At 40.5% G+C, this 26,874-nt stretch overlaps 2 long non-coding RNA genes and 1 pseudogene across 4 annotated transcripts in view; 2 read left to right on the forward strand and 1 right to left on the reverse strand.

The window, feature by feature from the left end:
- LOC105475743 (uncharacterized) overlaps positions 1-26,874 on the forward strand; it is a 75,027-nt gene that overhangs the window by 15,488 nt on the left and 32,665 nt on the right. For all 3 annotated transcript variants that reach the window (XR_011622254.1, XR_011622255.1, XR_003016594.2), the window contains exons 2-3: positions 7,292-7,478; positions 24,190-24,424. This is a non-coding gene — a long non-coding RNA (uncharacterized lncRNA). The remainder of the gene's footprint in view (positions 1-7,291; positions 7,479-24,189; positions 24,425-26,874) is intronic.
- The window catches only part of LOC139362825 (uncharacterized), an 82,224-nt gene continuing 59,483 nt past the window's right edge, over positions 4,134-26,874 (reverse strand). The window contains exon 4 of the long non-coding RNA XR_011622256.1: positions 4,134-5,836. This is a non-coding gene — a long non-coding RNA (uncharacterized lncRNA). The remainder of the gene's footprint in view (positions 5,837-26,874) is intronic.
- Positions 19,295-20,340, forward strand: LOC105475742 (tropomyosin alpha-3 chain-like; annotated as a pseudogene).

Below are 26,874 nucleotides of genomic sequence, written 5' to 3' on the forward strand. Positions count from 1 at the left end.
AATAGTTTATTTGCTTAGTTACCTGAAATACGGATTAAAAGACGACCCACTGTGAGTGAGTTGGAAATGCCTGATCTCCCTTGGTTTAATATAGAGGAAGGGATCCAAAGGCTTAGGGAGATTGGGATGGTGGAGTGGATTAGTCACTTTAGACCTACTCATCCCAGCTGGGAGGGTCCAGAAGCTATACCCTTGAACAATGCTTTGTGAAACAGATTTTTGAGGGCAGCAACTGCAACTTTGAAGAGCCCTGTAATTGCTCTTCTCTGTATGTCAGATCTAACAGTAGGAACCACAGTCACTCAAATACAAAATTTAAATACAATGGGAATAATTAAATCCCGAGGTGGCAAGGGCCAAGTGGCGGCACTCAACCATCAAAGGCAAGCTACTGTAACAAACAGCAGAGGCAAAGTAGCAATCAGAATAGCCTGACTCCTGTAGAAGTCTGGCATTGGCTAATTAATCTAGGCGTTCCTAGAAGTGAAATTGATAGGAAGCCTATTGCATTCCTACTTAATTTATATAAGCAGAACACTTCTATGTTGAATGGACAAAAGACTAATTTGAATGATAAAAACAGAGAATCACAGCCCCTCAATCAATTTCCAGACTTGGGCCAGTTACAGACCCAGAATCCCTTGAATGAAGGGGAGGTTGGGTCCTCTTGAGGAAGAATCCCACTACACTACTGACAATTTATGCTGTTAATCTTTCTCTCATCCTTCCCCATGGAGACCTCCAGCCTTTTACCAGAGTACCTGTGCATTCTGGAAAGGAAAATAATCAGGCATTTTGGGGACTACTGGACACTGGCTCTGAGCTGATGTTGATTCCAGGGGACCCAAAATGTCACTGTAGTCCTCCAGTTAAAGTAGAGGCTTATGGGGGTCAGGTAATTAATGGAGTTTTAGCTCAGGTCTGACTTACAGTGGGTCCAGTGGGTCCCTGGACTCATCCTGTGGTCATTTTGCCAGCGCCAGAATGCATAATTGGCATAGACATACTTAGCAGCTGGCAGAACACCCACACTGGCTCCCTGACTGGTAGAGTGAGGGCTATTATGGTGGGAAACGCCAAATGGAAGCCATTAGGGCTACCTGTACCTAGAAAAATAGTAAATCAAAAACAACATCGCATCCTGGCGATTAGTGTCACCGTAAAGGACTTGAAAGATGCAGGGGTGGTGATTCTCACCACATCCCCATTCAACTCTCCCATTTGGCCTGTGCAGAAGACACACGGATCTTGGAGAATGACGGTGAATTATCACAAGCTTAACCAAGTGGTGACTCCAGTTGCAGCTGCTGTACCAGATGTGGTTTCATTGCTTGAGCAAATTAACACATCTCCTGGTACCTGGTATGCAGCCAGTAACTTGGCAAATGGCTTTTTCTCCATTCCTGCCCATAAAGCCCACCAGAAGCAATTTGCCTTCAATATACCTTTACTGTCTTACCTCAGGAGTATATCAACTCTCCAGCTTTGTGTCATAATCTTATTCAGAGAGACCTTGATCGCTTTTCACTTCCACAAGATATCACACTGGTCCATTACGTTGATGACATTATGCTGATTGGATCCAGTGAGCAAGAAATAGTAAACATGCTGGAGTTATTGGTGAGACATTTGTGTGCCCAGAGGATGGGAAAAAAATCCAACTAAAATTCAGGGATCTTCTACCTCAGTAAAATTTCTAGGGGTCCAGTGGTGTGGGGCCTGTCGAGATATTCTTTCTAAGGTGAAGGATAAATTGCTGCATTTGGCCCCTCCTACAACCAAGAAAGAGGCACAATGCCCAGCGGGCCTATTTGGATTTTGGAAGCAACACATTCCTCTCTTGGGTGTGTTACTCCAACCCATTTATTGAGTGACCCGAAATGCTGCCAGTTTTGAGTGGGGTCCAGAAAACGAGAAGGCTCTGCAACAGGTCCAGGCTGCTGTGCAAGCTGCTCTGCCACTTAGGCCATATAACCCAGAAGATCCAATGGTGCTTGAGGTGTCAGTGGCAGATAGGGATGCTGTTTGGAGCCTTTGGCAGGCCCCACAGGTGAATTACAGCAGAGGCCTCTAGGATTTTGGAGCAAGGCCATGCTCTCTTCTGCAGATAATACTCTCTTTTTGAGACACAGCTCTTGGCCTGTTACTGGGCTTTGGTGGAAACTAAATGTTTGACTATGGATGATCAAGTCACCATGTGACCTGAACTGTCCACCATGAACTGGGTGCTTTCTGACCCATCTAGCCATAACGTGAGTCATGCACAGCAGCATTCCATCATCAAATGGAAGTGGTATATATGTGATCAGGCTCAAGCAGGTCCTGAAGGCACAAGTAAGTTACATAAGGAAGTGGCTCAAATGTTCATGGTCTCCACTCCTGCCACCCTGCCTTCTCTCCCCGAGCCTGCACCAATGACCTTATGGGGAGTCCCCTATGATCAGTTGACAGAGGAAGAGAAGACTAGGGCCTGGTTCACAGATGGTTCTGCATGATATACAGGCACCACCCAAAAGGGGACAGCTGTAGCATTACAACCCCTTTCTAGGACATCCCTGAAGGACAGCGGTGAAGGGAAATCTTCCCAGTGGCTAGAACTTTGAGCAGTGCGCCTGACTGTGTACTTTGCATTAAGGAAAAAGGACCAGATGTGCGATTATATGCTGATTCATGGGCTGTAGCCAATGGTTTGGCTGGATCACCAGGGACTTGGAAGAAGCATGATTGGAATATCGGTGACAAAGAAATTTGGGGAAGAGGTATGTGTATGGACTTCTCTGAGTGGTCAAAAACTGTTAAGGTATTTCTATCCCATGTGCGTGCTCACCAATGGGTGACCTCAGCAGAGGAGGACTTTAATAATTAAGTGGATAGAATGACCCGTTCTGTGAACACCACTCAGCCACTTTCCCCAGCCACCTCTGTCATTGTCCAATGGGCCCATGAACAAAGTGGCCATGGTGACAGGGATGGAGGTTAAGCATGGGCTCAGCAACATGGACTTCCACTCACCAAGGCTGACCTGGCTATGGCCACTGCTGAGTGCCCAATTTGCTAGCAGCAGAGACCAACACTGAGCCCTCGATATGACACCATTCCTCAGGGTGATCAGTCAGCTACCTGGTGGCAGGTTGATTTTTGGACCTCTTCCATCATGGAAATGGCAGAAGTTTGTCCTCACTGGAATAGATCCTTACTCTGGATATGGGTTTGCCTATCCTGCATGGAATGCTTCTGCCAAGACTACCATCCATGGACTCACAGAATGCCTTATCCACCATCATGGTGTTCTACACAGCATTGCCTCTGACCAAGGCACTCACTTTACAGCTAAAGAAGTGTGGCAGTGGGCTCATGCTCCTGTAATTCACTGGTCTTACCATGTTCCCCATCATCCTGAAGCAGCTGGATTGATAGAATGGTGGAATGGCCTTTTGAAGTCACAATCACAACATCAACTAGGTGACAATACCTTGCAGGGCTGGGGTAAAGTTCTCCAGAAGGCTGTGTATGCTCTGAATCAGTATCCAATATGTGGTACTGTTTCTCCCATAGCCAGGATTCACAGGTCCAGGAATCAAAGGGTGGAAGTGGAAGTGGAAGGGGCACCACTCACTATCACCCCTACTGATCCACTAGCAAAATTTTTGCTTCCTGTTCCCATGACATTACATCCTGCTGGCCTAAAGGTCTTAGTTCCAGGGGGAGGAATACTGCTACCAGGAAACACAATAATGATTCTATTAAACTGGAAAGTTACAATTGCCATCTGGACATTTTGGGCTCCTCCTACCTTTAAGTCAACAGGCTAAGAAGGGAGTTAGAGTGTTGGCTGGGGCAACTGATCCCGACTATCAAGATGAAATCAGTCTACTACTCCACAGCAGAGGTAAAGAACAGTATGCATGGAATACAGGACATCCATTAGGGCATCTCTTGGTATTACCATGCCCTGTGATTGAGATCAATGGGAAACTACAACAGCCCAATCCAGGCAGGACTACAACAAATGGCCCCAGACCCTTCAGGAATGAAGGTTTGGGTCACCCCACCAGGGAAAAGACCACAACCTGCTGAGGTGCTTGCCGAAGGCAAAGGGGATATACAGAATGGGTCGTAGAAGAAGGCAGTCATCAATACCAGCTACGATCACATGACCAGTTGCAGAAACAAGGACTGTAATTGTCATGAGTATTTCCTCCTTATTTTATTAAAAACATGTTTGTACATGTATATACTTATACCAGGAAAATATCTTCAATTTATTTCCTTTTCTCTTTGTCATGTGACATAAGAATTGCTGACTTAATATTAGCATCTAAGTATTGTTAACTTTATGTGATAGCATTTGGGTTGGGGATTGATACATTTCCAGTTGTACAAAGGACAGTTGTATAATGTTAGGCGTAATTATGACCTTACTATTGTCCTTATTTGAAGATTATGTATGATCTCAGGAGATTGTGTATGGGTTCAAGTTGACAAGAGGTAGACTTGTGATGGTTAATACTGAGTGTCAACCTGATTGGATTGAAGGATGCGAAGTATTGATCCTGGGTTTTTGAGGGTATTACCAAAGGAAGTTAACATTTGAGTCAGTGGGCGAGGAAAAGCAGACCCACCCTTAATCTGGCTGGGCACCATCTATTCAGCGGCTAGCACAGCCAGAATATATAGCAGGCAGAAAAACATGAAAAGACAGGACTGGCCTAGCCTCCCAGCCTACATCTTTCTCCTGTGCTGGATGCTTCCTGCCCTCGAACATCAAACTCCAAGTTCTTCAGCTTTGGGACTTGGACTGGTTTCCTTGCTCCTCAGCTTGCAGACAGCCTATTGGGGGACCTTGTGATCATGTGAGTTAGTACTACTTAATAAACTCCCGTATATATATGTGTGTGTATATATATGTCTTATTAGCTCTGTCCCTCTAGAGAACCCTAACTAATACAGACAGGTCCTCACTCTGTTGCCCATGCTGGAGAGCAGTCACATGATTTTGGCTCACTGCAACCTCCAGCTCCGGAGTTCAAGTGACTCTCATGCCTCAGCTTCCTGAGTAGCTGGGATTACAGGTGCATGCCACCACGCCCGGCTAATTTTTGTATTTTTAGTAGATATGGGGTTTCACCATGTTGGCCAGTCTGGTCTCAAACTCCTGATCGCAAGTGATCTGCCCACCTCAGCCTCCCAAAGTGCTGGGATTACAGGGGAGATGGCTGTTAATCGTCTGGTATCTTCTCATTTTTTCTTTGGGAAGCCCTACTAGTATAAAATATCTGCATTTCCTATTGCTGCCTGTAGAAGGCAGACAGTGTAACACATCATATCAACTTGCTTTGAAGCTGAAGGAAACATGATAGTGATCTCTAAGGCAGTGTTTATTTCATGGTAGAGTCATCAAGACTATCTATATACATAATTTGCATTTTAGTCTTCTGGATCTTTAATTTTGATAAAGGTTGAACATTATATATCCATACGTTTACAATGCCCAAATTTGTTTTCCTTTAAGCTCAGCATCACTGTAGCAGTTACTGCACACTAAATACTTTTGTGAGATTTTAAATAATAAGTTCAATTTGAAATCTTTTCAGAAAAAACTAACTCAATAAGGCCAAAACAGTGATTTCATAATAATCTCAATATTATTTGCCCGCAACTCTAAGAAGTATAACCATGGCAGTCATGGCAATTTACACTAGGGAGCTACATTGTCTTTTTTCTAAATTACAATACATACAAATTCTGCCTTTGGTGAAAGTGCTGTTACTTGCAATCCAAAGGTGCTGTTACTTGCAATCCATGGAATAGCTATTCACGTCTGAAGACATTCAAACTGACAAAAAAGAAATAAAAAAGAGAGAGGGATAAATTAATGGGAATATATAGAAAGAATTTACCAGAGTCAGCAACTGTTCTCCATTACTTTCTTTCCATATGCACTTTACCACAGCAAACGGTCACGAACTAAACTAAACCGTTGTCTGACTCAGTTGTTTGACAATTCCCTATCTTCTTTAAGAGGAACCAATGTATATATTTCCCTGGTAATTTTTGAGGGTTCCCCCTTTTTCAATATTAATATTATGACAGAAAACTTTGCTTTACTATATTATTAAAAATTTGCTCAACATTTCAAAAATAGCATTTTTTAGTTGTAGTAAAATCTATACATAAAATTTACCTATAACCATTTATAGATATACAGTTCAGTGGTTTTAAATTCACACTAGTGTGCAACCTTATCACCACCATCAATCTGCAGAACTTTTTCATCTTCCCAAACTTAAATTCCATATCCATTAAACAATAACTCCCCAGGACCCCTTCCTCCAGCCCCTGGTAACCACTCTACTTTCTATTGCTATGAATTTGACTACTCTAGGTATCTTGTATAAGTGAAATAATTCAGTATTTGTCCTTTTGTGTAGCTTACTTCACTTAGCATAATATCTTCAAGGTTCATCCATATTGTAATATGCACCAGAATTTCCTTTTTAAGGCTGAGCAATATTCCATTGTATGTATATGCCACATCTTGTTTATCCATTTATCCGTGTATAGACAGTTCAGGTGCTTCCACATTTTAGCTATTACAAATAATGCTGCTATAAACATGAGTGAACAAATATCTATTTGAGTCCCTGCTTTTGCATCTTTTGGGTATATATCCAGAAGTAGAATTGCTGGGCCATATGGTTATTCTATCTCTAATTTTTTGAAGAACTACCATACTGGTTTCCATAGTGGCTGCACCATTTTATGTTCCCATCAGCAATGCACAAGGGTTCCAAGGTATCTCCACAAATTTGCCAACACTTGTTATTTTCTATTTTGTTATTATTATTATTATAGCCATCTTAGTAGGTATGAAGTAGTATCTCTTTGTAGTTTTGATTTGCATTTCCCTAATGATTAAAGATTTTGAGCATAATTTCATATGCTTATTGGTCACTTGTATATTTTCTTTGGAAAAATGTTTATTCAAGTTCTTTGTCCATTTTTTAATCTGGTGGTCTGGTTGTTCAATTGTTGAACTGTAGGAGCTATTTACATATTCTGGCTATTTAACCCCTTATCAGATACAAGATTTGCAAATATTTTCTTCCATTCCATGGGTTGCCTTTTCACTCTGTTGATAGTATCCTAACTATAGTTTTGAGCTTTAATAATTTCAGAAATATAAATGATACAAGCTTCTTAAATCATTTGAAAGTTTATTTAAATGTTTAGCTTGTTTAGTTTTGTAAATTTTGACTAATAAATTGCTAATTTTATTTTTTTCTTTCAGCCTTCTGAAGATGCCAAAACAAAAAGCTAAAATTAAAATTTTATAACTCCAAATTCACAAAATTAGGGAGGAAGTAGAGCAAGATGGTGGAATAAAAGGCTTCACAGATTATCCCCTCCACAAGAACACCAACTGAACAACTATCTACACAGAAAAAAAAAAAATCTTCATAAAAGCCAAAAATCAGGTAAGCACTCATAGTACCTGGTTTTAACTTCATATCATTGAAAGAGGCATTGAAGAGATAGAAAACATAGTCTTGAATCCCTGATGCCACCTCCCCAATCCTGGCAGTGGAGGTGTGGTACAGAGAGTGTTTCTGGGCACTAGGGGAGGGAGAACACAGCAATTGTGAGGCACTGAACTCAGTGCTGTCCTGGTAGAGCAGAACGGAAAACTAGACCAAACTGACACTCACCCACAAAGGGAGCATTTAAACCAGCCCTAGCCAGAAGAGAATCACTGATCCCAGTGGTCAGAACTTGAGTTCCCACAAACCTCGCCACTGCCGACCAGTACTCTGTGTCTCCAAATAAACCTGAAAGGCAGTCTAGGCCATAAAGACTGCAACTTGTAGATGAGTCCTAATGTTGAACTAGGCCCAGAGATAGTAAACTGGAGGGGCATGCAACATAGTGAGACACCAGCTGGGGCAGCCAAGCGAGTGCTGGCATCATCCATCCCCTAACCCCAGGCTGCACAGCTCACAGCTCCAAAAGAGATCCCCCTCTTTCTTCTGCTTGAGGAGAGGAGAGGGAAGAGTGGGGAGGACTTTGTCTCACATCTTGGATACCAGCTCAGCCACAGTAGGACAGGAGCGCTGGTCAGTCATGAGGTCCCCATTCCCGGCCCTAGCTCCCAGATGACATTTCTACATACACCCTGGGCCAGAAGGGAAACCACTTCCTTGAAGGAAAGGACCCGATCCTGGCAGCGTTTATCACCTGCTAACTAAAGAGCCCTTGGGCCCTGAATAACCAGCAGTGATACTCAGGTACTACATCAAGGGTCTTGGATGAGCCTCTGAGACTTGCTGGCTTCAGGTAACAGCATGAACATGAGGGGTAGAGCACCAAAGGAGTTCTTGGGGTCCCTGATTCCAGGACTTGATTCTTGGATGGCTTTTCTGGATCTGCCCTGGGCCAGCAGGGAGTCCACTGCCCTGAAGGGTGAGTCCCACACCAGGCAGCATTCACTACAAGCTGACTCAAGAGCCTTTGGTCCTTAAGGGAACATCAGCAGTAGTCTGACAGTATTCCTGGTAGCCTGTGGTGGTGGTGGCTACGGGGTGAGGCTCCTCCTTTGGAAAGGGGAAGGAAGAGTGGGAAGGACTGCATCTTGTGGTTTGAGTGCCAGCTCAGCCACAGTAAATAAAACACCAGATAGACTTCTAAGGTTTTTTACTCTGGTCCCAAACTCCCAGATGGCATCACTGGACCCACAGGAACTTGGGGAACCTTGCTGCCCTGAAGGAAAGGAGACAAGACTGGCTAGCTTTGCCACTGGCTGATTGTAGAGCCCCAGCGCCTTGAGCAAATATAGGCAGTTTCCAGAAAGTAGTTATAGTGGTGGGCCTTGGGCAAGACCCAGTGCTGTGCTGGCTTCAAGCCTGACCCAACCCAGTCATAATGTTGGTGGCCACAGAGGTGCTTGTGTCCCTCCACCGATAGCTTTAGGAGGCTCAGAACAGAGACAGAGAGAGAGAGAGAGACTCTGTACGTTTGGGAGAAAGTAAGAGAAGAGATCAAGAGTCTCTGCCTGGTAATCCAGAGAATTCTCTCGATCTTGTCCAAGACCCATCAAGGCGGTACCTCTACAAGTCTGCAAGAACCATAGTGTTACTGGGCTTGGGGTACCCCCTAAAGCAGATACAGCTTAAATCACAACACTCAAGTCCTTTAAAATATCTGGAAAGCCTTCCCAAGAAGGATGGGTACAAGTAACCCCAGACAGTGAAGACTACAACAAATACTTAACTCTTCAATGCCCAGACACCAAAGAACATCTACTAGCATCAATACCATCCAGGAAAACATGACCTCACCAAATGAACCAAATAAGGCACCAGAGACCAATCCTGGAGAAACGGAGATATGAGACCTTCCAGACAGAGAATTCAAAATAGCTGTGTTGAGGAAACTCAAAGAAATTCAAGTTAACACAGAGAAGACATTCAAAATTCTATCAGATAAATTTAATAAAGAGACTGAAATAACAAAAAAGAACCAAGCAGAAATTCTGGAGCTGAAAAATGCAATTGGCATACTGAAGAATGCACTAGAGTCCTTTAATAGCAGAACCGATCAAGCAGAAGAAAGAATTAGTGAGCTTGAAGACGGCCTATTTGAAAATATACAGAGGAGACAAAAGAAAAAAATAATAAAAAACAATGAAGCATGTCTACAGGACCTAGAAAATAGCTTCAATAGGGCAAATCTATGAGTTATTGGCTTTAAAGAGGAGGTAGAGAAACAGATAGTGGTAGAAAGTTTATTCAAGGAGACAATAACGGAGAATTTCCCAAACCCAGAGAAAAATATCGATATCTACATATAAGAAACTCATACAACACCAAGCAGATTTAACCCAAAGAAGACTACCTCAAGGCATTTAATAGTCAAACTCCCAAAAGTCAAGGATAAAGAAAGAATTGTAAAAGAAGTAAGAGAAAAGAAACAAATAGAATAAAATGGAGTTCTAATATGTCTGGCATCAGACTTTTCCATGGAAACCACACAACCCAGGACAGAGTGACATGACATATTTAAAGTGCTGAAGAAAAAAAAAAAAAAACTTTTACCCTAGAATAGTATATTTGGTTAAAATATTGTTCAAACACAAAGGAGAAATAAGACTTTCCCAGACAAACAAAAGCTGAGGAATTTCATCAACACCAGACCTGTCCTACAAGAAACGTTACAGGGAGTACTTAACTCAGAAAGAAAAGGACATTAATGAACAATAAGCAATCACCAGAAGGTACAAAACTCAGTGGTAATAGTAAGTACACAAAAAAGCACAGAATATTATAACACTGTAACTGTTATACTCTTATGCTAAGTAGAGAGACTAAACAATGAACCAATCAAAAATGGTAACTACAACAACTTTTCAAGACATAGTGCAATTATATATATATATAAACAACTGGCTCAGCACCGTGGCTCATGCCTGTAATCCCAGTACTTTGGGAGGTCAAGGAGGGTGGATCACTTGAGGCCAGGAGTTCAAGACCAGCCTGGGCAACATGGCAAAACCCTGTCTCTCCAAAGAATTTTTAAAAATAAGCTGAGTGTGGTGGTGTGCAGCTGTGTGGTCTCAGCTACTGGGGAGGATGAGATGGCAGGATTGTTTGAGCCTTGGAGGCAGAGGTCGCAGTAAGTCAAGATCATGCCATTGCACTGTAGCCTGGGCAACAGAGCAAGACCCTGTCTCAAATAAATAAATAAATAGAAACAACAAAAAGTCAAAAAGTGGGGAGATGAAGTCAAGTCAAAGAGTTTTTATTAATTTCCTTTTTTTTTGAAATGGAGTCTCACTGTGTCATCTAGGCTGGAGTGCAGTGGCACGATCTTGCCTCACTGAACCTCTGCCTCCTGGGTTCAAGAGATTCTCCTGCCTCAGCCTCCTGAGTAGCTGGGATTACAGCTACACACCACCATGCCTGGCTAATTTGTCTATTTTTAGTAGAGCCGGGGTTTCACTATGTTGGCCAGGCTGGTCTTGAACTCCTGATCTCAAATGATCCACCCACCTCAGCCTCCTAAAGTGCTGGGATTACCGGCATGAGCTACCACACTCAACCTATTAATTTTCTTTTTGCTTGTCTGCTTATTTATGCAAACATTGTTAAATTTTTATCAAGCTAAAATAAATGGGTTATAAGATAGTACTTGTAAACCTCATTTTAACCTCAAACCAAAAAACATACAATGGATACACAAAATATAAAAAGTAAGAGCCCAAATCATATCACCAGAGAAAATCACCTTCATTAAACGAGGAAGGAAAGAAAGAAGGAAGAGAAGACCACAAAACAACTAAACTACAAATAGCAAAATGATAGCAGTAAGTCCTTATAATAACATTGAAAGTAAATGGACTAAACTGTCTTACGAAAATACGTAGACTGGCTAGATGAAAAAACAAGACCCATCAATCTGTTGCCTACAAAAAAACAAAACAAACAAAAAAAAACACTTCACCTGTAAAAACACACATAGACTGAAAATAAAGGGATGGAAAAAGATATTCCATGATAATGGAAACTAAAAAAGAACAGGAGTTGCTACACTTATATCAGACAAAATAGATTTTAAGACCAAAACTCTAAGAAGAGACAAAGAAGGCCACTATACAATGAGAAAGGAGTCAACTCAGCAAAATAATATAACAATTTTAAATATATATGCACCCAACAGTGGAGCACCCAAATATATAAAGAAAATATTATTAGTGGTAAAGAGAGAGATACACCCCAACACAATAATAGCTAGAGACTTCAATGCCCCACTTTCAGTATTGAATAGATCTTCCAGACAAAAAATCAACAGACACCATCAGTCTTACTCTGCACTAGAGACCAAGTGAATCTAATAGATATTTATGAAACATTTCATCCAACAGCTGTAGAATACACATTCATTTCCTCAGCACATGGATCATTCTCAAGGATAGAGTATCTGTTAGGTCACAAAACAACTCTGAAAACATTCAAAAATTGAAATAATATCAAGCATCTTCTCTGACCACACTGGAATATAACTAGAAATTAATAACAAGAGGAATTCTGGAAACTATACAAATACATGGAAATTAAACAATATGCTCCTGAATGACCAGTGGGTCAATGAAGAAATTTAAAAAATTGGAAAATTTCTTCAAACAAATGGTAATGGAAAAACAAAATACTAAAACCTCTGGGATACAGCAAAAACAATACTGAGAGGGAAGTTTATAGCTATAAGTGCCCACATCAAAAAAGGGCAAAACCCTCAAATAAACAATCTAGTAATGCATCTTAAGAAACAGAAAAGCAAGAGCAAACCAAACCCAAAATTAGTAGAAGAAAAGAAATACTAAGGACCAGAACAGAAATAAATGAAATTGAGATGAAGAAAAAAAAAAATACAAAAGATCAATAAAACAAAAAGTTGGTTTTTTAAAAAGTTAAACAAAACTGACAAACCTCTAGCCAGACTAAAAGACAGAAGATTCAAATAAATAAAATCAAAAATGAAAAAGGACACATTTACAATTGATACTGCAGAAATTCAAAGTATCATCAGTGGTTACTATAAGCAACTAGATGACAATAAATTGGAAAATCTAGAAGAAATGGACAAATGTCTATATACATAAAACCAACCAAGACTGAATCAGAAAGAAATCCAAAACCTAAACAGACCAAGAACAAGTAATGAGAAAGAAATCACAATAAAAAGTCTTCCAGTAAAGAAAAGCCAAGGACCTGATGGCTTCACTACTGAATTCTACCACACATTTAAAGAAGAATTAATACCAATCCATCTCAAATTATTCCAAAAAATAGAAGACAAAATAATACTTCCAAACACATTCTAGAAGGCCAGTATTACCTTGATACCAAAACCAGACAAAGACATATCAAAAAAAGAAAAGCTACTGATGAATATTGATGCAAAAAATCCTCAAGAAAATACTAGCAAACAGAATTCAACAATATATTAGAAAGGTCATTGATCATGGCTAAGTGGAATTTATCCCTGGATGCAAGAATGGTTCAACACATGCAAATCAATCAATGTGATACATCATATCAACAGAATGAAGGATAAAAAACACATGATTATTTCAATTGATCCTGAAAAAGCATTTGATAAAGTTCAACATCCCTCTATGATAAAATCCCTCAAAAACCTGGGGATAGAAGGAACATATCTCAACATAATAAAAGCTATATATGACAGACCCACAGTATCATACTGAATAGGGAAAAACTGAAAGCCTTTCCTCTAAGATCTGGAATATGGCAAAGATGCCCACTGTCACCACTGTTATTTAACATAGTACTGGAAATCCTAACTAGAGCAATCAGACAAGAGAAAGATATAAAGGGCATTCAAATTAGAAAGGAAGAAGTCAAATTATCCTTTTTGCAGATAATATAATCTTATATTTGGAAAAACCTCCTAAAGACTCCACAAGAAAACTATTAGAACTGAGAAATTCAGTAAATTTGCAGGATACAAAATCAACATACAAAAATCAGTAGCATTTCTACATGCCATAGGTGAACAATGTGAAAAAGAAATTTAAAAAGTAATCCCACTTATACACATAAAATGACCCAGAAATTAACTTAGCCAAAGAAGTGAAAGATCTCTATAATGAAAACTACAAAATACTGAAAGAAATTGAAGGGGACACCAAAAAATGGAAAAATATTCCATGTTCATGGATTGGAAGAATCAATATTGTTACAATGTCCATACCATCCAAAGCAATCTACAGATTCAATGCAATCCCTATCAAAATACTAATGATATCCCTCCCCAGAATAAAAAAAATTATAAAATTTATATGGAACCACAAAAGCCCCAGAATAGCCAAAGCTATCCTAAGCAAAAGGAACAAAACTGGAGGAATTACATTACCTGACTTTGAATTACCCTACAGAGCTATAGTAACCAAAACAGCATGCTACTGGCACAAAAAAAGACAATAGCCCAATGGAACAGAATAGAGAACCCAGAAACAAATTCACACGCCTAGAGTGAAGTCATGTTTGACAAAAGTACCAAGAACATACACTAAGGAAAAGACAGTCTCTTCAATAGATGGCACTGGGAAAACTGGATATCCATATGCAGAAGAATGAAACTAGACCCCTATCTCTCACCATACAAAAAAATCAAATAAAAAGAGTGGATTAAAATACTTAAATCTTGCCGGGCGAGGTGGCTCACACCTGTAATCCCAGCACTTTGGGAGGCTGAGGCAGGTGGGTCACTGGAGGTCAAGAGTTCAAGACCAATCTGACCAATATGGTAAAACTCTGTCTCTACTAAAAATACAAAAAAATTAGCTAGGCATGGTGGTGGGCACCTGTAGTCCCAGCTACTTGGGAGGCTGAGGCAGGAGAATTGCTTGAACCTCGCAGAAGGAGCTTGTGGTGAGCCAAGATTGTGCCACTGCACTCCAGCCTGGGTGACAGAGTGATTCTCCATCTCAATAAAATAAAATAAAATAAAATAAAATAAAATAAAATAAAATAAAATAAAATAAAAAGACTTAAATCTAAGACCTGAAACTATGAAACTGCTTCAAGTCAAAATTGGGGAAAATCTCTAGGACATTGGTCTGGGCAAAAATTTCTTGAGTCCTACAAGTACAGGCAACCAAAACAAACATGGACAAATGAGATAACATCAAGTTAAAAAGCTTCTGCACAGCAAAGAATACAATCAACAAAATGAAGAGACAACCCACAGAATGGGAGAAAATATTTTCAAAATACTCCTCTATAGGGGATTAATAGCCAGAATATATAAGGAGCTCATAAAACTCTATAAGAAAAAATCTAATAATCCAGTCAAAAAATGGGCAAAACATTTGAACAGACATATCTCAAAAGAAGACATACAAATGGCAAAGAAGCATATGAAATGGTGCTCAACATTACTGATCATCAGAGAAATGCAAATCAAAACTATGATGAGATACCATCTCACCCTTGTTAAAATGGCTTGTATACAAAAGACAGGCAATAACAAATGCTTGTGAGGATGTGGATAAAAGGGAACCCTTGTATTCTGTTGGTGGGAATGTAAATTAGTACAATCACTAGGGAGAATTTGGAGGTTCCTCAAAAAACTGATCATTGAGCTACCATAGGATTCAGCAATTCCATTGCTGGGTATATCCCCCAAAGAAAGGAAATCATTATATCAAAGAGGTATCTGCACCCCTATGTTTGCTGCAGCACTGTTTACAATAGCTAACATTTGGAAGCAACTTAAGTGTCCATCAGCAGATGAATGGATAAAGAAAATGTGGTACTTGGCTGGGCACAGTGGCTCACGCCTGTAATCCCAGCACTTTGGGAGGCCGAGGCAGGTGGATCACGAGGTCAGGAGTTCGAGACCAGCCTGGTCAACATGGTGAAATCCCATCTCTACTAAAAATACAAAAATTAGTAGCCGGGCGTGGTGGTGTATGCTTGTAATCCCAGCTACTCGGGAGGCTGAGACAGGAGAATCGCTTGAACCCATGAGGCAGAGGCTGTGGTGGGCTAAGATTGCACCATTGCACTACAGCCCGGGCAACAAATACAAAACTCCGTCTCAAAAAAAAAAAAAGAAAAGAAAATGTGGTACTTACACAAAATGAAGTACTATTCAGTCATAAAAAAGAATGATATCCAGTCATTTGCAACATGGATGGAACTGGAGATCATTACGTTAAGGAAAACAAGCCAGGCACAGAAAGACAAACATTATATGTTCTCACTTATTTCTGGGATCTAAACATCAAAACAATTGAACTCATGGACACAGAGAGTAGAAAAATGGTTGCCAGAGGTTGGGAAAGATAGTGGGGGAATGGGGGGAGATGAGGATGGTTAATGAGTGCAAAAAAAATGGAACGAATGAATAAGACCTACTATTTGATAGCACAACAGGGTGACTATAGTCAATAATAACTTAAATGTTCATTTTAAAATAACTTATGAAGTATAATGGATTGTTTGTAACTCAAAGAACAAATGCTTGAAGGGATGTATTTTTTAAAAAAGAATCTCATCCACTGGGGAAAAAAATTTCACAAAATTAAATAAGTATGAAATACATTGAAATATTTAAAGGGTGTTTTATACGTTTGTAGCATTTATGCTTCTGAAATTATTAAAACTTAAAACTATACTAAGACGTTTGGGGCACTGTGTTTTAACTGTACAATCCTGGTCATGGATGTATGGGTACACGACACAACTACACAATTTTTTTTTTTTTTTTTTTTTGAGATAGATTCTTGCTCAGTTGCCCAGGCTGGAGTACAGTGGCACAATCTCAGCCCACCGCAACCTCTGCCTCCAGGGTTCAAGCGATTCTTGTGCCTCAGCCTCCCAAGTAGCTGGGATTCGAGGTATGAGCCACCAGGCCTGGCTAGTTTTTTGTATTTTTAGTAGAGATGGGTTTTTGCTATTTATGTGGTTTGGCTGGGTCTGCACCCAAATCTCATCTTGAATTGTAGGTCCCATAATTCTCTTGTGTTGCGGGATGGACCAAGTAGGAGATAATCGAATCATGGGGGTGGTTTCCCCCATACTGTTCTCATGGTAGTAAAAAGTCTCACCAGAGCCGATGGTTTTATAAGAGGAAACCCCTTTCACTTGGCTCTCATTCTCTTCTCTTGTCTGCCGCCATGTGAGACATGCCTTTCACCTCCTGCCATGATTGTGAGGCCTCCCCAGTCACATGGAACTGTGAGTCCATTAAACCTCTTTCTTTTGTAAATTGCCCAGTCCCAGGTATGTCTTTATCAGCAGTGTTAAAACGGACTAATACAGCTATGTTGGCCAGGCTAGTTTCAAATTCTTGGCCTCAAGTGATCTGCCTGCCTCAGTCTCCAAAAGTGCTGAGATTACAAATGTGAACCACCGTGCCCAGTCTACACAACTCTTTTGACTCTTTTGGACATTTGAAATTTTTCACAATAAAATATTCAAAAAAATTTGGGTCAAGAGATATAATTTAATTATGAGAAATTAATAAAGATACATGAAAAAGGCTAAGCATAGAAGCAAAGTGATTATCAGTATTAATATACCCAAGACAAATTCTTGCTACAGTTTAGTCCTCCTTTCAGGAACTTTTTTCCAAGATCTATATGACCAAGAAGTGTGTCTTATATCCAGGAAGCTTTTTTCTCTTTCTTTCTTTTTGCCTTAAAGAATGACTGTGACATTTCCTAAGATGCTTGGGCATGTTAGGTAGCTTTTTGTGAACTCATTCAGCTGTTCGTCATGTATTCAGTAAATATTTCCTATGTGCCAGGCACAGTACACAGCGGTGGAGATATGATCATAAAAAACACAATCCTTAACCAACTGACTTTATAGTCTAGCTGAGGAGAGAGAGGAGGGCAGAAAAATAGAGTCTTATGATAAAGTGTAAAGTGCTATATAGCATGTTCAGCATTGTAGCACCATCGTATTACAGCATATTATGGAACCACAAAAGAATAGAATGCCATCCAACCTTACAAATACAATTATGGCCTCCCTGAATAAGTGAGGGTGTTAGCGGTGGGGTGAAGGTATAGAAATTAACCAGGTAAAGAGGGGATTGATGAATGTTTCAATTAGAGGGAATCCCATGGGTAAAGTCTCAGAGGTGCCTGGTAATATGGTACATCTGAGAAAGAACAAGGAACTACTGTTGAAAGCAAGTAGATGTCTGGAATAGGATGCTGATGCCCTGGTAAGAGAAGAAATTTAAGACATTCACAAAAGTAATCCATTCCCAGCTGAAAGTGGAAAAAAAAGCCAACGTATTTATCTGATTATTTCAGATAAATACAGCTTAAAATAAAGGTTTTTAAAATTTTATTTGGCTTCACTTTATGAACCCTTTGAAACAAAATTTTAAAGTTTGAATTATCCAAATTCAGTATAATTGCTTTAATTTGCTATTGCATTCTGCAATTGGAAAAATAGGGTGAATGATGAAAACCACGAAATATACACGTGGATGACATGAATACACAATGAGTGAGGTACACAAGGAAATTTTTTACCAGTGATCCTCAAACCTCAGTGAGCAAAAGTGGACTACTTTAAAAGCCATTTCCTATCTTTCATCCTTGAGACTCTGACTTAAGAGATCTGTGGTGGAGTTCAGGAATCTGAATTTTCAACAAGACCACAAGTGATTCTTTTAACTATTTGCAATAGAAATTTTAAACCTAAACTAAATTAGAGAGAATACTATAATATTACCCACATACTCCTCATCCACCTTCCATAAATAAACATATGGCCAGTCTTGTTTCATCTACATTGCCACTCACTTACCCTTCATCCTAATTTATTTTTAAAATAATCCCAAATATCTTGACATTTTATCCACTAACACTTCAGTTTGTATCTATAAAAAGAATGAATATTTTTAGCATTATCACAATACAATAATCACACCTAAAGACCCAAAGTGATCCTAATGTAACTGGTCTAGTCTCAGAAAAACTGGACTTGAGAAAGAGGGTAACAAGTCAGTGTCTAAGTGGACTACTTGGGAAGACATAATTTAGTTCATCATAGATTCAAACTCTTTGTTCAAGCAAGCTATTCAGTTATGTTTCTGAAACTGTTACCTTAAATATTCAAAAAATGTATTTATAGAGAGGATAAAATTAACACACTGAATTGAATTTTTTTTTAAAATAACTTTTTCAGGGTTAAAAAAACTTCTTTAAAAAAAAACTTTAAAAAACCTTTTTTAAGGAAAAAGAAGTTGCCTTTGTTAAATACATTTTTACACCTTATCAAACCTCAGAGAGGAAAGAACAACTTACTCAATTTGCTTTTCCTCCAGAGTTACTCGGATTTCACAGAGTTCAAAAATACTTTTCTCAATGAACCTCAGAAAAGTTTCTCAAAGTAATGAAGAACACAAAATGTGCCCTGATAACTTCCTCACAATTTAACTCCAAATGCTAAAGAATCTTGCTACTTATAATTATATCCACGGAATGCACCATTTGAAAATCAAGGTTAGAGAAATCTGATTCCTTCAGTCATACTTCAGTTCCCTTTTTTATCTGCTTTATCATCCCCACTCAGAACCAATATTTATAAAGTTCAAGTCAGTATTTCCTTGACATTTTTATCTCCTTTCATCTGTTACTTTAAAAACAAAAGGAAACAAAACTTAATACAGAAAATAAAAGAAAGGAGAAGCAGCTGCAATGCTGAGCAGAAGAGGCAGGAACCAGAGTGCGAGCAGTAGCTAGGTGGGCACCATGGCTGGGATCACCACCATGGAGGAAGTGAAGTGCAAGATCCAGGTTCTGCAGCAGCAGGCAGATGATGCAGAGGAGAGAGCTGAGCACCTCCAGTGAGAAGTTGGGGGAGAAAGGTGGGCCCCGGGAACAGACTGAGGTTGAGGTGGCCTCCTTGAACCTTAGGATCCAGCAGGTTGAAGAGGAGCTGGACCATGCTCAGGAGTGCCTGACCACTACCCTGAAAAAGCTGGAAGAAGCGGAAAAAGTTGCTGATGACAGTGAAAGAGGTATGAAAGTTATTGAAAACCAGGCCTTAAAAGATGAAGAAAAGGGCCAGGCGCAGTGGCTCACACCTGTAATCCCAGCACTTTGGGAGGCCAAGCCGGGCGAATCACGAGGTCAAGAGATTGAGACCATCCTGGCCCACAAGGTGAATCCCCGTCTCCACTAAAAATACAAAAAATTAGCTGGGTGTGGTGTCACACGCCTGTAGTCCCAACTACTTGGGAGGCTGAGGCTGGAAAATCGCTTGAACCCGGGAGGCAGAGGTTGCAGTGAGCTGAGATCGCACCACTGCACTCCAGCCTGGCGACAGAGCGAGACTCCATCTCAAACAAACAAAAAAAAGATGAAACTCAAGGAAATACAACTCAAAGAAGCTAAGCATATTGCAGAAGAGGCAGATAGGAAGTATGAAGAGGTGGCTCGTAAGTTGGTGATCATTGAAGGAGACTTGGAATGCACAGACGAATGAGCTGAGCTGGCAGAGTCCCACTGACAAGAGACAGATGAGCAGATCAGACTGATGGACCAGAACCTGAAGTGTCTACATGATGCTGAAGAAAAGTACTCTCAAAAAGAAGACATATATGAGGAAGAGATCAAGATTCTCACCGATGAACTCAAGGGGGCAGAGACCCCTGCTGAGTTTACTGAGAGACTGGTAGCCAAGCTGGAAAAGGTAACTGATGACTTTGGAAGATAAACTGAAACGCAACAAAGAGGAGAACCTCTCTGCACAAAGGATGCTGTACCAGACTCTGCTTGACCTGAATGAGATGTAGAACACCCCAGTCCTACCCTGCTGCTGCTCCTCCCTTTGTCCCTGACTCGGCCTGAGGCTGGCCTGCCTGGAGCTGATCTTTAACTGAGGGCTGATCTTTAACTTAGGGGCTGCTTTCTACTTTCGTGGCCCCCTCCTCCCCTGTTTCTTTTTTGCCAAACTGTCTCTGCGTCTTCCTGGAGATTCCAGCTGGGCTAAAGGCTGAGCACCTTTGGAAACAACATTTAAGGAAATGTGAGCACAATGCATAGTGTCTTTAAAAGCATGTTGTGATGTACACATTTTGTGATTACCTTTTTGTTGTTTTGTAGCAACCATTTGAAAAACATTCCAAATAATTCCACAGCTCTGAAGCAGCAATCTAACCCCTTTCTCACTTTCAGAAGGTGACTTTTCAGCTTAATGCATATTGCCCTCTCCGTAGAGGAGAGGAAAAAGTATAGGCCTGCCTTACTGAGAGCCAAACAGAGCCCAGGAAAAGACTCCACTATGAGAAACCTCGTTGCTCTGTACAAAGTACCAGTCAAACCAGAAAGATGATTCCAGGAGGAGTTAGCCAAACAACAACAACAAAAAAGATATCTTAAAGCTGAAAACCCAGCTGGGCACCGTGGCTCACGCCTGTAATCCCACCAGTTTGGGAGGCCAAGGCAGGTGGATCATGAGGTCAGGAGTTTGAGACCAGCCTGACCAACATGGTGAAACCCCATCTCTACTAAAAATACAAAAATTAGCCAGGCGTGGTGGCATGCACCTGTAATCCCAGCTACTCAGGAGGCTGAGGCAGGAGAATCACTTGAACCCAGGAGGCAGAGGTTGTAGTGAGCCCAGATCATGTTACTGCACTCCAGCCTGGGCGACACAGCAAGACTCTGTCTCAAAAAAAGAGAAAGATATCTTTGGACAACGTTATTTCAATTTTTTTTTCATTAGAAGTGACCAAATTTATAGAATGGATCATGTGCCCCTTAGGTTGAGGTGACCACTTAATTGCTTTCCTACCTCCTTGAAAGAAAGAAAGGAAGATTATGTTTTTGACACTGATTCAGCCATGTGAAACTCACCTCATTAGTCTTTTCTGGGTTTGAAGCTGCTGTCTCTAAAAGTGCCATCTCATTGTGCTTTGTATCAGTCAGTGCTGGAGAAATCTTGAATACCTTATATACAAAACTTTTTTTAAATTTTGTATTATTTTGAAACTTTGCTTCCTTGGGTTTGTGGCACCCTGGCCACCCCCTTCTGGCTGTGACAGCCTCTACAGTCCGTGGGCTGGCAGTTTGCTGATCTTTTAAAGCTTCTTTCCCTACCCAGTCCCCATTTTCTGGTAAGGTTTCTATGAGATCTGCTAGGTGTACATTCTGCAGCTTATTGGCCTAAAATGCACTCTCTTTTGATGTGGCCTCTTTGGGGCTGATTGGGAGAAAGAGAAATCAATAGTGCAACTGTTTTGATACTGAATATTGATAAGTGTCTTTCTGAAATAAAAAACCAGTCCCTCCAAAACAACCCTTGAGTTTATAGCTGAATATCAGAAGCGATATTAAGTTTTCTTTCTTAACCAGGCAGATCAGAAAATCCTTTGCAACGTTAACATTTTGAAATATCAGGCTGAGCATGGAGGCTCTCGCCTGTAATCTCAGCACTTTGGGAGGCCAAGATGAGAGGATCGCTTAAGCCCCGGGGCTCAAGACCAGCCTGGGCAACATAGGGAGACTCCATTTCTATAAAAAATTCAAAATTAGCTAGGTGTGTTGGCATGTGGCTATGGTCCTAGCTACTTAGCAGGCTGAGATGGGAGGATCGCTTGAGCCAAGGAAATTGACGCTACAGTGAGCCACGATGATGCCACTGCACTCCAGCCTTGGCAACAGAGTGTGACTCTTCTCATCTCAAAAAAACAAAACAAAACAAAAAAATCTTACATTTCACTGTCAATCCCTAAAATCACATTTGTGTAACACTGTTATAAATTATATATTTGCGTTTTTCAGCTATATTCCATTTTTTAAAGTACAGTGATGATCTATGATAGCTTACAAGCTATTTCTTATTTATCAACAGTATAAAACCATGAATCCATATCAAAACTATGACATAAAATCCCACATATGTGATTATTAACCTCAGAAAGCCTAAGATTAAACTGTTCCTTGACACTGTCATCAAAAGCAGCATTTAATAAAGTACTAAATATCATAGGTTTAAGGTATTTCATTTCTTTTTTAAACACTTTACCCTTTGCTGAGGTTTTTTATTTGACATGTGTCCAAGGTACAAAGACAAATCTACTCTTTTGCTCTTTGATAAGGTGTCAGAGCTTACTTAAAGGTTTAGGAATAGAGCTGTTGAACTAATTTTTTTCTACTGCAAGTTATATATGAGAATTGGTAGCAGTCTGTTGAAAGAAGTTTACCTGTGGATAATAGCGCTTATCTCACTTCTATCTATCATGCCATCAATTTCTTTATTACAACAGTTTACCTTTGGGCAGTTCATATACCAGCTGTCAATCCGTCCTCACCCCGAGACTTTGCAGTAAACCAAGCTCAGGTGTGTTGAGGTTTCACCATGCTAGTTGTTTTCCTTCTTTCTCCAACTAGAACAGGTGTAGTCAAAATGCAAGCCTCTGGCACTCCAGATGTGCCCCATCACAAGGCAGAGCCGGAACTTTTTCATTCCTGCCTCCTAGATCACAACTTCGTATCTGGAGATTTTCTAGATGTCGCTTCTTGTCTTAGTTTTACCTTTCCTGCCCCTTTACTGAAGCATTTTAAGTGGTAGCTTTAAAAAAACTAAAAAACTCCAATGTCCATCAATAAACGACTGGTCCAATACAGTATACTCCACAAAATGAATTACTATATCTCGTAAAAAACAAGAAAGGAAAAAATGAAAATGCTCTCTAAGTAGTAATATGGAAAGATTTCCAAGATACAGTAAGTTTAAAAAGTAAGATGCAGAATAGTATTACCTTTTGTGTTTAAAAAAATCATAATTGCTTCTATATTCATAAAGAAACTCACCGGGTGCGGTGGCTCACGCCTGTAATCCCAGCACTTTGGGAGGCCAAGGTGGGCCGATCACGAGGTCAGCAGATCGAGACATCCTGGCTGACACGGTGAAACCCCTCTCTACTAAAAATACAAAAAATTAGCCAGTCATGGTGGCGGGCGCCTATAGTCCCAGCTACTCTGGAGGTTGACGCAGGAGAATCACTTGCACCCGAGAGGCGAAGCTTGCAGTGAGCCAAGATCATGCCACTGCACTCCAGCCTAAGCGACAGAGCGAGACTCAGTCTAGGAAAAAAAAAAACTCTGAAAAGATAGAATACAAACTAAGAACACTGATTATTGGGGTTGGGGTGTTTAGGAAATAAGCATGATGAAAGGAGTGGAAAGGAGAATTTTCATGATATGCCTTCTTATTCTTTTTATTTTTGAACTATATTGCCTATTCAAAATATTCAATTTAAAAAGAAAGAAATAATAGCTTTAATCAGTGCAAGGAGGCTAAAAGAAAGAAGAACTACACTAAGTAAGAAAGTCTCATTCTTACTCAGGCGATTGGCACTATAGTTTGGGGGAAAGAATAAATTATCAGGAAACTGAAAAATAAAATTTAGAAAATCACCAGTAAAAGCAGATAGGACTGGTTCTGGTTGAAGGACAGGCTAAAAGACAAAAATATTATCTACCAATCCTATGGCTTTGCTGATTCATCTATGTTTTAACAGTGAGCAAAAAGTATTTTGAAGACAAATAATGTTACAGCAGGATCAAATGCTCTCTCCTTAAGCATTTTCTTCCATTTTCTAAAAGATATCCCATGTGCTGCTTCTCTCACATCCCAGATTACAAAGGCAGCATAGTGAAGACGAAGCACTGGAGCCCTGGAGCAATGCTGACTAGCCTCAGTTCCAGCTCTACCACTTAGGTGCTGTATGGCCTGTGCACATTATTTAACCACATGGTGCCTTGTTTCTTCACCTGTACAGTGGAGATAAGAAGAGTATCTACCTCATAAGGTCACTGTGAGGATTAATCAAGTTAATACACCAAAACATGTAGAACAGCGCCTGGCTCACAGTAAGAACTCTGTAAATGTTTGCCTTTTACTTGCTCTTCAACTGTTTTGCTGTTTGTCTTTCTTTAAAAGTGCAGCCTCCAAGGCCTAAAACTTACCCTTTCCACTTCCCATTAACCCTTGTTCTTTTTTGTTCTCCATTTTCCTTCTATTTTTCTTTTTTAAAGAGGGATACAATCAGTCACTAAAATACTCCCACAGCATTTTTGAGACCAGATAATCTCAAAGAAAAATATTCATAAAGGAAATAGAAAGTGTGTTTGGCAGAAAAATTCAGAATTTAAAACACTGGCATAAAGATAATTCCTTACATTTCTATATCACTCTGTAAAGCTATAGGTTATCTCATTTGATCCTTACAACAACCCTTTGAAACCATCAGGGCAGTAAAAGAATACAAGGCAAACTAGATTAAAAGGGTTGCCTGAGGCTAGATTGCATATTTCAGGTTAGTGACAATATCTGACCAGCTCAGTTCAACAGTTTATTGAACACCTGCCACAGCTTGGTCACTTGTGCTGACCTCCAAATTCCAAATGCTCTCTGCTACAAAGAGTTTACATGGTATAAAACACCTCTCAAGAGTTTCACTCAACTTGATAATCATGCTACTTAAAAAGCTACTATAGGCCAGGCGCGGTGGCTCATGCCTGTAATCCCAGCATTTTAGGAGGCCGAGGCAGGCGGATCATGAGGTCAAGAGTTTGAGACAGCCTGACTAATATGGTAAAACCCCGTCACAACTAAAAATACAAAAATTAGCCAGGCGTGGTGGCACAGGCCTGTTATCCCAGCTACTCAGGAGGCTGAGGCAGGAGAATTGCTAGAACACGGGAGGTGGAGGTTGTAGTGAGCCGAGATAGTGCCATTGCACTCCAGCCTGGGTGGACAGGACAAGACTCCCTCTCAAAAAACAAAGAAAAGACAATTAAAAAGCTACTATAGTATCAGATAGTAGAAAGGAACAGAGATTCCCTGGGAAAAGTATATTGGACTGCATGATCTTCAACAAATGACTAAACTACTCTATGCCAGTTTTCTTTTCTTTTTTGTTAAATTATTTTTCTTTTATAGAGATAGGCTCTCCTATGTTGCCCAGGCTGTTTTCAAACTCCTGGGCTCAAGTGATCCCTCTGCCTCAGCCTCCCAAAATGCTGGGATTACAAGCATGAGCCACCTCAACCACCAGCTAAATCAGTTTTCTCATACCTAAATGTATGTATAATACTTACCACCAGGTGGTTGTAAGGGTTAAATGAGAGAATGAATATAAAAGCAGTTGTGAACTGTAACGTTCCATCACAGGTATCAGTTTTTTTGGTTTTAATCTGATTTAGCAGTGGAATGCAAGATGGAACCTAGGTGGGGGGAAAAAAAAAGTCTGATAGAAAAACATCTTTAGGTACTCAGCCCTTAAAAGACCTCCCAGGGAGAGTAGCAAGATTACAAAAACTCACACTGTTTCTCCTGTGGAGGGTACCCACTGAGCTAACAAAGGTAGGCCTCATGGGTCAACACATTCTACCAAATGTATTCTTTCCCATTTGCTCCAGCTGGTGGTAACAGGTACAGAGGGAGCAAACCAGACAGCTGGTGCCACATGAAACAGAAAGATCTGTGCTTTACCGTAAGGGGAAAAAAAATGGTGGGAAATAGTGGAAGAACAAAAATAAGCAAGCAAGTGCTTGGGGCATTTCAGCTGGTAAGTGAGAGAAAGAAGCAGCCCCAAGACAGATGCAATCCACACCCTCCATCTGTAACCAGAGAGTGGCTCACATGTCAGAAAAAAGTTTGTCTTCCCTCAGGGGAATCTTGAAGGCTGTCAATGTTCTAACCATGAGAAAACAAAAAATCTATATGGAACATTCCAACATGTGCAGGCCTGATAGGTCTCAGAGCAATGTTCTATGGGAGTCTGAGTTTTGCAGACTTGGTGGACAGGGAATGCCAGTGAGAGGCATACTTTACAAGGGAGGGGAAGTGGTGTCTGAACCTGCTCAGAGACAGGCCCACTACTTAATTTAAGAAGGCAGCAGAAGGCCGGGAGCAGTGGCTCACACCTGTAACCCTAGCACTTTGGGAGGCCAAGGAGGGCGGATCGCCTGAGGTCAGGAGTTCAAAACCAGCCTGGCCAACAAGGTGAAACCCCATGCCTACTAAAAATACAAAAAAATTAGCCGGGTGTGGTGGCGGGTGCCTGTAATCCCAGCTACTCGGCAGCTGAAGCAGGAGAATCGCTTGAACCCGGAAGATGGAGGTTGCAGCGAGCTGAGGTCGTGCCACTGCACTCCAGCCCAGATGACAGAGTGAGACTCCATCTCCGGGGGAAAAAAAAAAAAGGCAGTAGAACAGGGTGGTTAAGTAAGCCAACTGTCAGTCAAACAACCTGAGTTCAAATCCCAACTCCACTGCTTATTTACTTAACCTGTATGATTTGGGGTTGCTTAATTTT

The sequence above is a fragment of the Macaca nemestrina genome, chromosome 4 (assembly GCF_043159975.1).
Source record: "Macaca nemestrina isolate mMacNem1 chromosome 4, mMacNem.hap1, whole genome shotgun sequence".
NCBI classification, from domain to species: Eukaryota; Metazoa; Chordata; class Mammalia; order Primates; family Cercopithecidae; genus Macaca; species Macaca nemestrina.